The sequence below is a fragment of the Taudactylus pleione genome, unplaced genomic scaffold (assembly GCF_031769625.1).
Source record: "Taudactylus pleione unplaced genomic scaffold, aTauple2 ptg000170l, whole genome shotgun sequence".
NCBI classification, from domain to species: Eukaryota; Metazoa; Chordata; class Amphibia; order Anura; family Myobatrachidae; genus Taudactylus; species Taudactylus pleione.
In genome coordinates, this window is record NW_028284572.1 from 9,823,250 (window position 1) to 9,838,624 (window position 15,375).

The 15,375-nt window shown below is 43.1% G+C and overlaps 1 protein-coding gene across 1 annotated transcript in view; it reads left to right on the top strand.

The window, feature by feature from the left end:
- Window positions 1-15,375, top strand: part of DCHS2 (dachsous cadherin-related 2) — a 321,829-nt gene that overhangs the window by 210,883 nt on the left and 95,571 nt on the right. The window lies entirely within an intron of this gene.

Here is a 15,375-nt window from a genome sequence, read left to right on the forward strand (position 1 = left end):
ACTGCCGGTTGATGGGCTTCCGGGATTTGTGTTCTGCTGTGGAACACAAACCGGAAGCTGACTGCTGGGTGCCTTTAGCCAGGGCAGGTGTTCGCACTTTTACGCTGCTTGGACAGTGGCCCCGGATATTGTAAGCTGTGGCTGCTGTCTCTGTTCTCCTTCCGGCCTAGTCTGAGGTCTCTGGTCTGTGTCTGTTAATCCTCCCGTCATTCAGCAGACAGAGGCGCCCACCCCCTTCACTTCCAGTTAATCATGCACGATGCCTCGCTTCCCAGATTACATACAATCTGGTACTGCTAGCTAGGAGGAACAGCATAAGTAGACAGCAGCACTGTTCTCAATCCATCTCAGCACTGTCCCCTGTCCAGCTCTCATCTCATCTCAACACTGTCCCCCACCCCAGCTGTCACGCAATCTCAGCACTGTCCCCTCCCCAGCTGTCACCCCATCTCAGCACTGTCCCCCAGCTGTCACCCCATCTCAACACTTTTTCCACCCCAGCTGTCTCTCAGCACTGTCCGTTTCCTAGCTCGTATGCCATCTCAGCACTGTCTCTGCCCATCTCCCACGCCATCTCAGCACTGTCTCTGCCCATCTCCCACGCCATCTCAGCATTGTTTCCACCCCATCAGTCACCCTATCCTGGCCAACACTATCTCGGCACAATTCCCACCCAACTGTCACCCCATCTGAGCACCGTCCCCTTCACAGCTGTCATACCATCTTTGCACTGTTCATACCCCAGCTGTCACCCTATCCTGGCCCCAGGTACATACACTACCTCTGACTCCAGAGACATACACTCCCCATCCTACCCCAGCGACATACATTCATCACCCCCCCTCCCCCGGCCCCAGAGACATACACTCCCCACCATACCCTCGGCCCCAAAAACATATAGTAACCCCCACAGCCCCGGTACATAATCCTCCGGCCCTACCACCTCCACCACCACAACCCCCTCCCAGCCCCATAGACCTACTGTCAGAGTTCAGCCGGGGATCAGCCATCCCTTACCGTCCCGCCGGCTTCCACTGACTTCCCGGGCAGTCGGGTGGCTGGCGCGGCGACGTGGGAGGAGCTGAGCATTCACCCTGTAGCTGTGGTGTCAGGCGACCCGGTGAGCGGGGATCGCAGTTTCCATCATGGGCGCCGCCATGACACTTTCCCTATGTCAGTACTTCCTTCCCTGAGCGGCCCGGCTGGTCAGCTGACGCTGTGGGCCTATCAGCAGGCTTCCAGGGGTATATATCCGGCTCCTGTGCTCCAGGTAGTTGCCTGAACAATCATTGTCGCCGCTAGTGTAACTAGAGGAGTCTCGTTCCAGGTTCCCGTGCTTCCAGTGTGTTTCTTCCAGAGCTTCTGAGTTATCTCATCACAGTGCCTTTACTATCAGCAGCCTGTGTGAAAGCTAACCTCCATCTCTCCACAGTGCCTTTACTAATCAACAGCCTGTGTGCAAGTTTAACCTCCATCTCACCACAGTGCCTTTACTAATCAACAGCCTGTGTGCAAGTTTAACCTCCATCTCACCACAGTGCCTTTACTAATCAGCCTGTGTGCAAGTTAACCCTTCATCTCATCGCAGTGCTTTCACCATCACAGCCTGTGTGCAGGTTAACCCTTCGTCTCATCGCAGAGCTTTTACCATCACAGCCTGTGTGCAGGTTAACCCTTCGTCTCATTGCACCCTAGTGCATGATCTCCGGCCGGCAATCCGGTATATACTTCGTGGGATATCCAGCTGTTACCTCAGCCTACCAATAAATCTCCACACCTCTCTAGCCAGCACCTCAAGTGCCTTTCTCCAGCCAGGAGTTCTATCCCACTCCCCACGTGCCTATTCCAGGCATTACCCTTGGGCCACGGGTGTTTTTGATTCTCTTTTTCCTGCAGGCATTGGTCACCAAGTCAAAGGACCGCGACCTGCTTACAGGGAGCCGCACAAGCCGATATCCCGCTTGGAGGGGTCACTGGCGAACACCTCCTTGTGAGTTAGACTCCGCACCATTGACTAGGTTTAGCCAACGACCAAGACTTGTGGATGCATAGATCATACGTCCAGGCCCCTCACCTTCGCCTCCTCCCGCAGCCTCAGCCCTCGGCTTTCAAAAACCCGCCTCCCAGCGTGACACCTAAACTACTCCCCTGCCCCAGTGACATAAATATCCAACCCTACCCCATGGTAACCAAGACATAAAGTACACCCCCCAGCCCAGGGACATACACTAACCATACTGAACCCCCTGCATTTGGAACATACACCATACACTACCCACCCTACCAAAAATTCCATATGCTGGCTACACCCAGTCCCTAGACACATTGCACTCGAGGATGGGGAACCATACCATGTGCCTGTTCGGGGCGCTGCAGCTCCTTGCTATTAGGTACAGCCCGATTCATCCAGCAGCACCTGTGTTGGTACTGTTGCCAGCCCGAGCACCGCTAAGCAGCCAAACACCCATCAGTCTCTGGGGCGGGCAGCCAAGCATGTCAGCAAGTACTGCAGACAGGTCAGTCTTCTGTGGGGGGCTGGGGCAATTATGAATGTTTTATTTTTTTTTCCTGTGGGGGTGTGTTTTATTGTTTTCTGTAGGGGGCACTGTGTTTTATTGTTTTCTGTAGGGGACACTGTGTTTTATTGTTTTCTGTAGGGGCCAATGTGTTTGTTTGCTTTTATGGGAACCAAGGTGTTTTATTTTTTTCTTGTGCAATGTTATTCATCTGTGTATGTGGTTGAGTTGCACCGCACATGCTTCCCAATGGTGTTTGTACAGAGTCGCAGTACAGATTCAGGCGCACCCAGCAAATAGTGTAGTGTATTATAAATGTTATGGGCATTCCTGGGCGGTTACCGGAGGTTGGCTAATCAGATGCAGATGTAATGTAGTATGGAAGTGTTATAGAACTGACATGAGTGTGTTGATGAAAGTGGTCACATTGGAGGCCATACTTATGATGATCTGCACCTAACATAGGGCTGGTGAAAGTTTCAATGATGGGACCAATGTTGGCGTCTAAAGACGCACAAAGCATGATTGACAGTGGATATCTTGCACATTTGGATGCATGGATGTACACCAGGGAAGGCATTAGCATAAAGTCACAGGTGCAACTGCATCAATAAGATGCAAGGATGGCCGAAACTGCATCCAACTCGGAATCAGACCCTATAAGAAATGATCCCGTCCCCTTCAAAAGACCCCACCCCCTCAACTTACCCCGCCCCTATCAGGACTGCTTTCATAAATTTCTTTGGCTGGTTTTCCATCCCAATCCGCACCTGTCCATAGCAATCAATCAGATTCTACCTATCACTTTATAGAATGTACTTAACAAGTACAACTTCCCTAACTATGATAGGCTGACAGATTACTACCTTATCAACCAATTAACATATGAAAGAGAAACCTCTAACATCCTAAAGGGGCCCGCTGTAACAGCCTTGTGGTATAATTTTTCTCTGTCTTATTCAATGATTTGCATTAAAGAATTGGGTCAGATGACAGTACTACAATATCTGAAGACAACATGTATGTGTGAATGTACTGAGCACCATAATGTCCATTGGTTAGTAAAAGAAAAAATATTAGATCACAACTTTCACTATGTGAATAAGTGGCACTTTCTGACTCCATTGTACATGTAACATACAGAAAAACATTTTGATTATAAAATAATGTATTTTCGTATGTACAGTAGTTTTTTTTCTGCTTTGTCCTAAAAATCCAGGGTTTTGGAAAACCAAACAAAATGGCCTCTATGCTTCTCTCATGAAATGGCTTCCCATCTTATATTATCTAATACAGTGATATGCGGTGAGGTCAATGGCTGGGGAGGCACACATGTATAAATACACAGTTATTATATCAAACCTCTGGAGCATGACAGGGAATATGATAGGGGAACGGAGTATGACAGGGGAGGCTCTGCCTCCCTTGCCTCCCCTGACAGTGCGTCCCTGATCTAATATGGGAATTCCACATGGAACACTTATGGCCAGATTCTGAAATGTGATATTTTCTGAAGCAATGCATAGTGATGTTACTGTTTCACACAACAGGTTTGACAATTTTCACCTCTCCCATTGATACCGAACTACAGAAATAGTGCACCTGTGATAGCCAGTACAAACAATGGGACCAGTTTAGTGGTTTTTGTTGTGATCAGTTTGAACAGCTGTCTTGCACACACTTCCTGTGTGTGGCCCTTTAAAAATGTCTGAATTTGACAGCTGTCTTGTATTTTAAATGATTCGTCAAGGAAAAAAGAATAGTATATTAGTTTTTAGAACTATTGGCAACAACCACATGAAAAATACATAATTACTTACCTTACTTTAAAACTAGCTGTGGGGTATGTTTTCTGCTCATCTGTCAATTTTAGACAAGTGACTCCAAGCTTCTATTTGCATTGCTGACATTTTGTAAACGTAACTGTGACACAAGCTTAACTGTCTCTGTTTGTGATTTATTAGTGGGTCACTGTCATTTGTCATGACCTTATATAACATGTGGTTTAAGGGAAGTTTTAAAACATGTGGTTAAAATTGAAATGAGATATTGCTTAATTCCTTAGATATTTTTATACAACTATCAGCAAGCACTTGCACGATACCTTTCTCTAATATGTGATAGAGAGACAATTGAACTGTAAACAGCATGTATATCCGTGGGAATGGCCTGACTGAATATGTTTGATAATTTCGTGTGATGGTCTGATGGTTTGTGCAGAAACGTTACATCATGGGAATGGTAAATAGTACAATTGATAGAATAAACAGGATACAGACATAAACGTGATTATCAAAAAGGAAATATGTTTGTTATGGAAAACCCATTAAGCTTTCAGGTCCCTAGCTTTTAATTAAATCTGAACATAAAATATAAAGTTAAACTTAAACCTGAACGTAAAATACTAGTGATTCTATCTAAACAGGCACCTAATAAACTGACGTACAGTAAGGCAAATTGCGATGAGTTTTGCAGTGGAACAAGCAGAGGTGCAGAGGCCCAGCATTAGCCTATGAATTGCGCTTTGCATTGATAATATGGAATGCACCGATCTTGTACATATGCACTTTGTTGGATTTATAGGCTGTGAACAGCATTTTGACAGAGATGATCAATTTTGTAAAAATGTTATATTAATGTAATAATGGTAACTCTGGCCACTCCTACATCTCTCACATAAATTTTGCCCACACTACCTCTTGCCCTCTCTGGTGTTCATCCAATTGTCACCTCTACTCCATCCTGGTTACCACCTCTCACACCCGTCTCCTAGATTTCTCTCTCTCTGCCCCCTCTCCTGGAACTCACTCCCTCGCCAAGTCAGACTTTCTGCTAGTCTCATCAGCTTAAAACATTCACTCAAAACAAAACTTATCATCAAAGCCTACTATTCCTCCTCCTAAGTCTCCTCTATTATCTCCCCGCATGAACTTTTATTTTCTCCAGCTCGTCCTCCAACTGTTCACCACTCCTAATTGTATGTAAGCTCTTACGGACAATGCGCTCTTTTCTCATGTATGTCCTGAGCACTATTCGTGCTGCCAGTGCTCCTTGTCTCCTAGGGGGAGATGTATCGAATCTTGGAGAGAGATAAAGTGGAGAGAGATAAAGGGGTCTATTCATGAAGAAAATGTAAACAGAATTGTTACTTTTCGCTACATATCACATTAGTTCACTCTGGACCACAGCTGAAGACAGGTTCTGTCTTCAGCTGTGGTCCAGAGTAAGAAGCGTGGAGGCGAAGGCAGGTCCTTCCTGGGCATGCACCGGCGACTGAGCTCAGGGGAAGCTCTAGTGGCTGCTGGGATATCAAGGGGCAGAGCCATAACAGGTGACGTGCAGAAGACAGATTATGCTATTAGAGATGGCGAATCTGAACACAGCAGTGGAATGGTAAGCAGAGCTTTCCATTCTTTTTTGAATCACACTCACCATTCAAAAGTATGGTGATGTGACTTAGCCACGGGGGTGCCGCCGGAGAAGTCAGATACTTTTCCATAGAGTCCTACTCTGTGAATAGCACTAAGCAGAGAAAAGAACTATTTACCACAAAACAGGGCTTTTCACTGCTCTATGAATAGACCCAAAAGTAACAACCATCATCTCCTAATTGTCATTGTTTAAACACAGCCTCTAAAGTGACAGTTAGGAGCTGATTGGTTGGTACTTTATCTCTCTCCAAGCTTTGATAAATCTCTCCCTTAGTCCCTTTCAGAGACTCATCCTTCACTGGGTACAGTCTTAGTGAGTGGTGTACTGACTTCCCCTCCCAGTGACTCACCACCATTTGCCTATCAAGGTACAATGAGTTCCCCAACCCTCTGCTCCAGTCCCTGTCCTACTACAGTAGGATATGGACTGCTATGTGTTTTTCTAACAATATATCAACTTACATTTACTGTATCTATGATATGTGAGGTTTCATTGCTATCTTGTATATTCCATGTACAGGGCTACAGAAACCATGTTTTGTCTTTAAAGTAAAAGATAATAATAATCTAACAATAATGATGATGATGATGATGATGATGATTATTAATCTATGTTATGAGGGTTGGATGGGTAGGAATAGGAATGCTAAAGTCTAATTTGTGACAGAGGCTAATATTTTATGGAACACTTTTTTACATTTGCTCATCTCTGCTTACAACATTCAAAAAAGATCATTTGTAAATGTTCCTATACAATGACTGACGGGATAGAAAGTAACCGGCATGGTGGAGACACTTCAGGTTTGTCTTCGTGTTTTCCACTGTATGCACATAAGCTATTACTCTGGTATTAGCTATGTTAGGACCTTACATTTTCCCTGCAATGTCCCTCCATGCCATACAAGCAAAAGGTGGTAGATTAAGAGTCAAATGCGTCAAATCACTTATGTTTCTTTAGCTCTATTTTCAGTTGTACGTATGTTAAGGTGTGTCCACCTGAAAGATAGACTACACATCTGTCTGGTGCAAAAATGCATGCTTCATCTTCATCATCATCATTATCATCATCATCAGTAAGGAAACCGACACAAAACTATAATGCAAGAAAATATACACATCCTAAAGGGTATATTTACTAAAGTGCGGGATTTTAGGAGTGGAGATGTTGTCCATAGCTACCAATCAGATTCTAGCTATTATCTTCAAGAGGGTGCTAGATAAATGTTACAATCTGATTGGTTGCTATGGGAAACATCTCCACTTCTGAAAACCCGACTTTAGTAAATATACCCCTAAATGGCATATCGTAGATATTTTGCGTCTCTTAGTGACATGATTAAGTTGTGCTCTCACGCCCGTGCTGTGCTGAACTTGCACGTGAATACTCTTAAATCGTATCTTTTATTGCAAAGGAATGCCAGTATAATATATGCTTACCTCAATATAATGCCATACATTGTGCAATACGTTTACTCAGTCGTAAACTCTAAATTAGCCCAAAGTCTTGTGTGCTCATAAAGAAATATTTAAATATTGATTATAGCCGGTATCAGATTTTCAACCAGTCTCCCCAGCTCTAAGTGCACCCTTAAAACACACCTTTTTAATAAAGTTTAAAAGCCCTCCTCATATCTATCCACGCGGGATGTAATCGGCATCCCGGCATGCGGGAGGCTGACGGTCAGAAGACCAGCGCCGAAATCCCGACAGGTTGGGATCCCGGCACCAGTATCCCGACTGCTGGAAACCCTAAGGTAAGTATTGGGGTGTTAGGGGGAGGTTAGGGTGCGGGGTTAGGCATTAGGGGGAGGGTTAGAGTTAGGCATCGGGGAGGTAGTGTTAGGATTAGGGTGTGGGGAGGGGGAGGTTAGGTTTAGGCGCTAGGAGTGGAGGTCAGGTTTAGGCACTGGGGAGGGGGTGTTAGGTTTAGGGTGCGGGGAGGGGGAGGTTAGGTTCAGGCACTAGGGGGAAGGTTTGGGTTAGGCACTGGGGAGGGAGGGTTAGAGTAGGGGTTGGATAAATACATACTGCCGTTCTCTATGGGTGTCGGGATTCTGGCTGTCGGGATGCCACTGTTGGTATTCTGACCAGCAGCATCCCGACAGCCAGGATTTCATACCCAACCCATCCACGCATGTCCTCAACCCATCCACCATGTATCATTCCCAGTTCACCCTCCAACTATTCAAGCCCTTCCATTTAGTACTTAGCTCTCATGGCCAGGGACCTCGTGTTCTCGGACCTAGCACTATCCATGTCGCCAGTGCTCCACTCCTTTGTCTTCTTTTTCCTCTTCAGCGACTCTGACAGTGTTTGCTCTCCCATATGTTGGGTACAGGATAATCAACTGCTGACTCAATCCCCTCCCCCAGTACTCAGCACTGAGTGCTCCTTCTAGCAACAGTAAATTGCCCTACTCCTGCCCCTTGTAATAGTTCTGCGTAGACTGTGTTTTTATTGTAATTGGTTTATACTTATGTATGTTATGAGCTTACATTATGGTTACCTTATGTATTGTAATTATGCTCTGTTACTATGTTATTTTGCAATGTTTTTATGTCTATCACCTTGTATGGCTCTGTGTACACTTTGTGATGCCTTATAAGTAAAATATAACAATAATAATCTTAAAATAAGTTCCAAGTGTACGAAATCCATTACAAAATTGTGAAAACTAGTCTGGTCTTTTTTAACACTATTGAGTTAAATTATAAACCAAGGCACAGGAGTTCATAAATATAGCCTAGACTAGCAAAAATAAAATAAAGGAATTTAAAAGTACTCCAGAATTACTTTGTAGTATACAGTGATGGGATAACAGGAGGTGCGGAAGATTATGGGGGACTAGCAATGCTGTGCTGTTACTCCCCTAGAAGATTTGCCCCATACAAGGCCTCTTCTGAGCCGGCATGTGCACAGTGGGGAGCCCAGGAGGCTAGAGCATCTTTACAAAAGCCCTTAAAGTCTTAGGGGCAAAATTAAAACAGTCATTTTGTGGGGATACCCGCAAAAATTCAGTGTCTCCAGGATTAAAAAAGGGGGGACTGCTGCACGTATCAGGTTTCTTATGAGGTCCCTATTTTTTCTATCACTAAAGCAGCCCACATAGGTTTCTTTGAGGGCTGATCAATTGTGAAATTTACAAAGCTTCAGAAATCATATCTTCACATAATGTGGTCCTGTTAGATAATGCCATTTTTAGATATCAGATTTACAGTAACCTACTGTTTGGGCTGCATGAAAACTCAATGTTGGTTCTCCAATCATATAGTTTGAATAGGTGTTTCTCAAGGGTAATATGTATCCGCATTATGGAACCGATGGCCACATGATGTAGATATTTGGAAAATGTCAGGTCACCCACACTGCTTTACAAATTACAACCACATGACTATACTAGACAAATAAGTATGAGTGTTTAAGAGCTCAGCTACACTGCTTTACAGTACATATCACATTTTGATAACATTTTGGAAGCCCATCTGTCACATGACACCTATCTGAGGTTACTTACTACCTACGTATCAGGAGCTCACTGCTATTTACAGGGATCTATACTGTTGGTCGGTGTTACCCTATGCAATGAATTATCTTAGGAAGCATACATTTAAATAATATAATATCCACAACATTCAGTTCACTAGCCTGTTCCAGCTAACAGATATTTCTGGTGAATAAACCATATTCATTCAAACACAACAGTACAATGTAATCAAATGTATGTTGATAAAAGTTGTAAGCAAACACTGATATATGTCCTTAAAAGTTAGTAGAGGGCAGTGAACGTAATGCAGTATTACATGTACTCTATTGGAAGGTCTCCAGTACTCCTTAGGGAACCTTGTGCGTTTCCGAACAATTGGCATATTCAATGTGTGTTGGACTTTTGATGCATAAAAAAGTTTGAAACAAACACATTGGCTTATTTATATTTTACTTTTGTTAATGGCGTTCTATAATAAGATCACTTGGCACAGCATGACACATTTAAATATTTGAGTTATATATAAACCTTTGCGGTGGATATGTTTGAAGCTAAACTTAACTCAAAACTTGAGTGCTTGATCCTGCTTGTTTTTCCATTAGGCAAAAATATGATGTATTTAATAAGAAACAGCTGAAGACGTTAGATGATAGCTACACGACTTTGGTTACAGTTCAATACGCCAAAAAACATGCTGTTTTATATTATTTCATCAAAGGTACAAATAAGCTCCTGACCTTGGGCATGTTTATATATTTGCTTCTAAAACCAACCCACTGTTTTTTTCACTGTCACAAAAATGACACATTACGTCTGAGAGAAAAATTCGACTTGTTTACCTGGCTACATTTTTATTGCAGAGTGATTGGGAAGTGGAATTATGGAATAAAACACAAGCAAAACATAGTACTTAGAAACGTCAAAACACTTATTCTCGCATCCTTCCTTAACATAATCTATGGAATTGTGATTGTCAATTAGGCAAAGGCTTCAGCATCCATGTGTATGTCTGATTAAAAAGCATGACAATTATACCGCTTAATTAACTTAGGTTCAAAAAAAGAACAACACTGCAAATAAACTAGCATGCTGCCAACAGTTTATCACAATTAAAAAAACATCAAAATATTATGAAATTTAATTTTAATTTAATCTGCATTTGGATTATATTACAATTAATATTTTATAGTGACAGAAAGTTATACATATAATTTTTTTTTTTACTAAAACAAAAAACAGATGTTTGCTTTGTTGTTGTATATATATATATATATATATATATATATATATATATATATTATTGATACCCAAAAATCGCTAAACAGAAATAATTGCTGTCCAGACATATTGTGGTTCCAAAGCACAGAAGTTCTTATTGCAATAAAAAGAAAGTTGCACACTTTGATCTAACACAATTAGCGCAAAAGACAATTAAATACAAAGGTACAGCCAATACATACGCTAGAGCTCTGGATCCAGATTTCCCGGCATCAAACGTGAAGCCTCCATCAAAGAAAGAAAGAAGATGACTGACTATAGGACCGAGAGCGCTAGTATATATATCTTTCAGAGAGTAGACAATACAATAGAAATGAGCTGGCATAATTCCATTGGTTCTTGTTCTTGGTTCTTCTGGTACGATGCAGGTCATAGGTTAGTTTGTACAGTGATAGTTCAGCCCTCCAATGGCTTTTTGTGTATCTTTCCCGACGAAGAACTGGTTTAAACTAGTAAATGACACTACATACAGATTTTACATTCTAACCGCTAATTTCATGTAATTCATAACTTGCAGACGTATGCTGCGATCTCCTTGCCGATATAACCGGAGATCTGCAAATAAACAGTGATTCAGAATGGTACCAAACATGACTTGTCTACCATGTACTAAACCTTAGATATCAAATACATTAATTTCACAACATAATTGATTACGAATAAAACCTCTAATATTAAGCTTAATGCTTGGGAACCTTTCTATAAGAGATTGCATGTGTGAGAGTGAGATTATTGTGTAAAGTCGCTAGTATGCGCTGTGCGTCTATGTGTTTTATGCTTATCTGTGCTTCGATGTACAGCGCTACTGTGCGTTGTGCGTCTTGTATATTTTATATGTATTATTTAATGTGCGTCTAGGTTATGGTAGGATTTTTAACAATATGCGGGAGCAAAGCAGTCGCACTACGCTAATAATCTAATATAGCATCGTACCCAATGGTTTCGTGCTGACGACGCAAGATGGCGTCGTCAGGAGCGACACAAGATGGCGTCACCCGATATTAATTTAAGATTTTTTCTCAGCCAATCATCCGACTTCGACAATATATATATATATATATATATATATTTTTTTACATTCTATTGTTGGACTTTTGTAATGTCTCTATAAGGCATACCAATTCACTTGTAAAATTTGATGTAAAGCAATGCTCCATTGTGTCATTCTTTAAATAACAAACAATTAAAATTTTGTTCAAAAAGAGTTTTAACTATTTATTTACATAGTAAATACATTTTATGTAGTGTATAGTATCGAAAGTGCTTACAAGGAATAGCGGTGCCCAGGGCATGAGTTGGTCAGCTTAACATGTATTGCAATATGTGGAACTAACATATGTAAAAATAAGAGGGAACTCACCATTGCATCTAAAAAATATCCTTTATTACTCAAATACCACCAGTGTAACAGTAGCCAATCCAATATACTGGTGGTATGTGAGAAATACTTAAGTGTATCACAAGTGAGTACTTGGAACACTGAGGATGCACCCCAGTCTGCTGGACAAGTGTACTCCGAAACATCAGTAACTTACCTGTACTGAAGTGTAATTTATTACTAGGGGTGAGCGGGTTCGGATTTCTGAAATCCGAACCCCCCCGAGCCCCCCCGATCCGAGGCCGATCCGAGTCTGGCTCAACTTTTCCCGCCTGACTCGGATCTGAAATCGAGGCAAAACGTCATCATCCCGCCTTCCGGGTCTCGCGGGTTCTGGATTCTATATAAGGTACCCGCGTCGGCGCCATTTTCTCACTCGGCTGTGGACAGTGAAGAGGGAGGGTGGGAGTTAGGGCTGGCTGGGCTGTGTAGTGTAGTGTAGTGCAGAGTAGTGTTGTGCTGTGCTGTGCTGCTGTTGTCCATAGGGGCTGTGTCCACTACTTCAAAGTCCATAGGGGCTGGCTGTGTTGTGCTGTGCTGCTGTTGTCCATAGGGGCTGTGTCCACTACTTCAAAGTCCATAGGGGCTGGCTGGACTGTGTTGTGCAGTCAGTTGTCCATAGGGGCTGTGTCCACTCCAAAGTCCTGTGCAGTGTCCCAGTCCTAAAGGGGTGCTGTAGTGTTGTCCAGGGGGTGCTCTGTCCGTCAGGGGTGCTCCCCCCAAGTGCTAAAAAAAAAAATATTTTTTCTGTGTTTGTGAATTGTGTGCACTGTGGCTGCACGTGCATCAACAAAGGAGCAGCGCCAAGCGTGCGCCTGTGTCCCATTAGTAATGGGCCGGTTGGCTTGTCCGTTAAAGGGTGCTGTAACCCCCAAAGTACACTCCAAACAAAAAAAATATATATTTTCTGTGTTTGTGAATTGTGTGCGCAGTAGCCGCACGTGCATCAACAAAGTAGTGCCAAGCGTGCGCCTGTGTCATAAGTAAAGGGCCGGCTGGCTTGACCGTTAAAGGGTGCTGTAACCCCCAAAGTACACTCCAAACAAAATAAAAAAATATTTTCTGTGTTTGTGAATTGTGTGCGCAGTAGCCGCACGTGCATCAACAAAGTAGTGCCAAGCGTGCGCCTGTGTCATAAGTAAAGGGCCGGCTGGCTTGATCTTTAAAGGGTGCTGTAACCCCCAAAGTACACTCCAAACAAAATAAAAAAATATTTTCTGTGTTTGTGAATTGTGTGCGCAGTAGTCGCACGTGCATCAATAAAGTAGTGCCAAGCGTGCACCTGTGTCATAAGTAAAGGGCCGTCTGGCTTGACCGTTAAAGGGTGCTGTAACCCCCAAAGTACACTCCAAACAAAATAAAAATATATTTTCTGTGTTTGTGAATTGTGTGCGCAGTAGCCGCACGTGCATCAACAAAGTAGTGCTAAGCGTGCATCTGTGTCATAAATAAAGGGCCGGCTGGCTTGACCATTAAAGGGTGCTGTAACCCCCAAAGTACACTCCAAACAAAATAAAAAAATATTTTCTGTGTTTGTGAATTGTGTGCACTGTGGCTGCACGTGTATCAACAAAGGAGCAGCGACAAACGTGCGCCTGTGTCCCATAAGTAAAGAGCCGGATGGCTCATTTCTTAAAGGGTGGTGTAACCCACAAAGTGCACTACTCTCCAGCAAAAATAAAAAAATATTTTCTGTGTTTGTGTGCGCCTTAGCCGCACGTATATATCAAATCAATATAACATAAATGGAGGACCAAACTTTCTCCGATAAAAATAAAATAGGGAAAGATCAAGAACCACTTCCTCCTAGTGCTGAAGCTGCTGCCACTAGTCATGACATAGACGATAACATGCCATCAACGTCGTCTGCCAAGGCCAATGCCCAATGTCATAGTAGAGGCCACATACAATCCCAAATGACAAAGTTCAGGAAAATGACCTTAAAAAAAACATTTAAATCATATGAAGAGAAACGTAAACTTACCAATATGATATTTATGACACGGAGTGGCAAGGAACGGCTAACGTCTTTCTCTATGACTAGTGTGTGTCATAGTAGTATGACTAGTATGTTCATGACTAGTGGTTCAGCTTCACATGACGATGGAAGCCCTCCTCCCGCAAAAAAAATAAAACGAGTTAAGCTGGCAAAAGCACAGCAAAGAACTGTGCGTTCTAAGAAGATATCACAAATCCCCAAGGAGAGTCCAAGTGTGGTGGCGGTTGCGATGCCTGACCTTCCCAGCACTGGATGGGAAGAGGTGGCTCTTTCCACCATTTGCACACCCCCTGCAAGTGCTGAAAGGAGCACCCACAGTCCACTTGCTGATATGCAAATTGAAGATGTCACTGTTGAACTACAACAGGATGAGGATACTGGTGTAGCTGGCACAGAGGAGGAAGTTGGCGAGGAGGATTCTGATGGTGATGTGGTTTGTTTAAATCAGGCTCCGGGGGAGACAGTTATTGTCCGTGGGATGAAAAAGCCCATCACGGTCATGCCTGGGCAGAAGACCAAACATTCCACCTCTTTGGTCTGGCAATATTTCTATCCAAATCCGGACAACAACTGTCTTGCCATATGTACCATATGTAAAGGTGAAATAAGTAGGGGTAGGGACGTTAACCACCTAGGAACATCCTCCCTTATACGTCACCTGCAGTGCATTCATAAAAAGTTACTGTCAAGTTCAGAAACTTTGGGTAAGACTGTAAGCAGTCCAGGGACACCTAAATCCCTTTTTCCTGTTTTATCCAAGGAATCGGTGGATGAGGAGGGTGAGGACGACATCTTGCCTCCGTAGAGCCAGTTTGTGCAAGGACACATTAATTGCCAGCTTGTTTTGTGGGGGCCCAAACGAACCAATAATTTCAGCCACAGTCATGTGGCAGACCCTGGCACTGAAATGATTGGTTTGTTAAAGTGTGCATGTCCTATTTATACAACTATAAGGGTGGGTGGGAGGGCCCAAGGACAATTCCATCTTGCACCTCTTTTTTTTCTTTGCAGTATGTACTGTTTGGGGCCTAGTTTTTCAAACTGCCATCCTGTCTGCCACTGCAGTGTCACTCCTAGATGGGCCATGTGTTTGTGCCGCCCACTCGTGTCGCTTAGCATAGTCATCCAGCTACCTTGGTGCAACCTTTTGGCCATAAAAACAATATTGTGAGGTGTGAGGTGTTCAGAATAGACTGGAAATGAGTGGAAATGAAGGTTATTGAGGTTAATAATTGAATAGGAGCATAAAAACCCACAAATTCTATGATTTTAGCTGTTTTTATGCTTTT